Source organism: Octodon degus, unplaced genomic scaffold, assembly GCF_000260255.1.
Source record: "Octodon degus isolate 3935 unplaced genomic scaffold, OctDeg1.0 scaffold00026, whole genome shotgun sequence".
Classification (NCBI taxonomy): Eukaryota; Metazoa; Chordata; class Mammalia; order Rodentia; family Octodontidae; genus Octodon; species Octodon degus.
In genome coordinates, this window is record NW_004524602.1 from 13,954,302 (window position 1) to 13,957,073 (window position 2,772).

The window sequence follows — 2,772 nt, forward strand, 5'->3', positions numbered from 1 at the left end:
AAAAGCTTATTATGCATAGAAAAGAATAGTTCTGTATAAATGATAAGCAATCTACTGGAAAGGACAGAAAAGCTATTTGAGAGACTGAACCCAAATTAAGAGTTCACCCTGTCACTGAAAGCATGTTCCTTCTCAGAGACAGAAGTTCTCTTGTAATACTTTCCATGCTTCCTAAATGTTTGAAATTTTTAGAATAGAAATAATAAAAGACTTAAAGACAGCAGTTAAACAAAAAATGTAACTAACTTAAGAGATAAAGTAAGCAGGGAAACAAATTTCCTGTAGATCTTTCAATCCTAAATATGCTAGGATCTCACACACCCATCAGAAACCTCTCCACTACCAGTTCTCAAAAAAAACGAACAGTGCTGAGGAATCCCCACTGCGAAGCCTCCACGGATAACGCGGAACACTTTAGTTATGTGATAAAGACTCGTAAGTGAAGGTCACTTTAATAGATGTCCAGCAAATACTTCCAATAAAGTAGGCTGTTCCTAATATTATAGACTGCTAGACAGTGTTAGATTGTTTAGTTGAATTCAAACACCTATAGTATTTAGATGCCAACAGAATATTCACCTCTGACAGTAAAAAAAATGATACAAAGGAATGATCATTTTGTTTTTATATACACAAAATAGGATAAGTTAACAGCTACTTTCGCTTAACTCAAAGAGAAGAAAGAGGTGCACTAACAGTGTTCGGACAGAATATCCTGTCTGCTTCTTGTACTATGGATAACCACTAAGAAGATAACAATGTACAGTGTATTGATTATCAAAACTGTCTTATTAATCAGCTGAGAAACTGTCTCATATTTATTTCTCAATAAAATTTTTTTAAAAAAATAAAGTAGGGTGTTCATATTTTAAAATTATTTTTTAAAAAGGGGCCTCACCAACACATTTGAAGAAGTACTACTTAAGTCAGCATCACGATCATTTTTTAAATGTTTTTAACAACACAGAAGAGTTAACAGCACATTAGTGTAGTTTGTATCAAGCCCTAGGAAGCAAAGGTCAGGAGTGAGAGGCCCTCGTACCTGTCACCTCAGTCACCAGCTCACCAGGGAACGGGAGGTCTGATGAGGCTGAGGGACCCGCAAGGCCTGCGCACGGGCTAGAGAAGGCAGAGTGGGAGCTGGCTCACCAGAGTGTGGTTTGTGTTCTCTTTCCATAGTAGATACTGCCTACGATCACGGAGCGGAAAGCAAGAAAAAGATTCCTAAATTGTAAGAGTTCCACAACCTTTTCATAATGTACTTACTTTCTAGTTCACTATAGTTCTCAGATACGTCCATGTTTATTTCAAGACAGATTCCAAATTATATAAATATAAAATATTCAAATTCATTTTATTTACATGGTATAAAAATTTCCATAACAAAAAGCTCACCACAAATGATGTTAAATAAGCAGAAATACTTCCATAATTGACAATTCATACTAAAAATATGCTCTGTGGTCTATTGCATGATATTTCACAAGAAAGACTTGGCTTAAATGCATCAAACATCTTATTACATTCACTGATACACTCTTCTTACTCTTACGAGCAGGTTCTGGAAGAGAGCCATGAGGATCATAAGGAATCCGCGCCACTCTGCAGCCACTAGGAAACAGCATGCTTGCTCGATTCTTTTAATTATCTCGGAATCGATTATCTTCAATGATAATAGTTCTTCTAGGATAGGATTCCACTTCCACAAATATGTACCGAATTTCGTATTCACCGTTATTTGGGTTCTCTTTCACTTCCACGAGCGCTGTTCCTTGCTTCCCTGGCTCGGAGCCCTCAATATAGAATTTCACCCGTCTGTGTTTCAGCCCATCTTTTACATAATAGAACTGACATGATGCCTTCGCCGCGTCTTGTCATCTCCCCGCAACCTCAAACAGGCTCACCAAAGAAACTGATCACCTTGGGATGTGTTCTGCATTTTTCTAAGGCTTTCCCATATATCATAGTAGGACTGGATGAAGAAAAAAGTTCTTTGCAAGTTGCACAAAACATCCACCTGTAACGCTGATTCCAGGGAGTACCACTGTTGCCGGGGTGAGATCTCACCCCGCTTCCTTCACTCTGAGTCGTTGGGAAGGCAGCTCCCCATTTCTGACCTCCGTGCACAGAGATTTGCTTGCCACTGTTCTCTGCTTTCTGGGGTCGTGGCCCCTGTGTCCATATAGTTTTCCGGGTGACTTCAAAGACAGATCCAGGTCGCCCCTTCTTCTTTCTACTCTTGCAGTCCCCATCTCAAACAGGGCTCAGTTGTAAAGAAGCTTTGTTAAGCGTGAAGTGTGGCAGCACCAGTCGCCTCCCGGAGGACCTGTGCAGTTTCCCTGCGTACTATACAGCGCGTAGAACAGTACAAATCATGTTCAAAGAAAACTTCAGCGTAGTGAGGATGCTAAGTACAACGAGCAGAAATTCGCCGCCTAACCGGACATGTACTAAAATTCACACTTCTGTATTATAGGAGCTTTAGTTATATATTGACACAAAGATTCTCCCGAGAGAATGTTCGTCTGCCTTTTGTCCTCTTGTTAGTTGAATTAAAATGTCCTTTTTACTTTGGGGCTGACAGTCACACCTTCCCCGCCATACCTTCGCAAAGCAGTCCTTAAAGTCTTTAAGAAGGGTAAATATTGGCCAAAATTCAGGCTCAGTAGAGAAACTTCCAGACCTTATCCTTCAGTTTAGAAAAACAGGTTATATAAAATAAAAAGTAATATGTCTATCCTGGCACAAACCCACCCAGTCTTTTCAGCATAA

At 39.6% G+C, this 2,772-nt stretch overlaps 1 pseudogene; it reads right to left on the reverse strand.

The window, feature by feature from the left end:
- Positions 1-1,582: 1,582 nt before the first annotated feature.
- LOC101581241 lies at positions 1,583-2,376 on the reverse strand (annotated as a pseudogene).
- Positions 2,377-2,772: the final 396 nt, after the last annotated feature.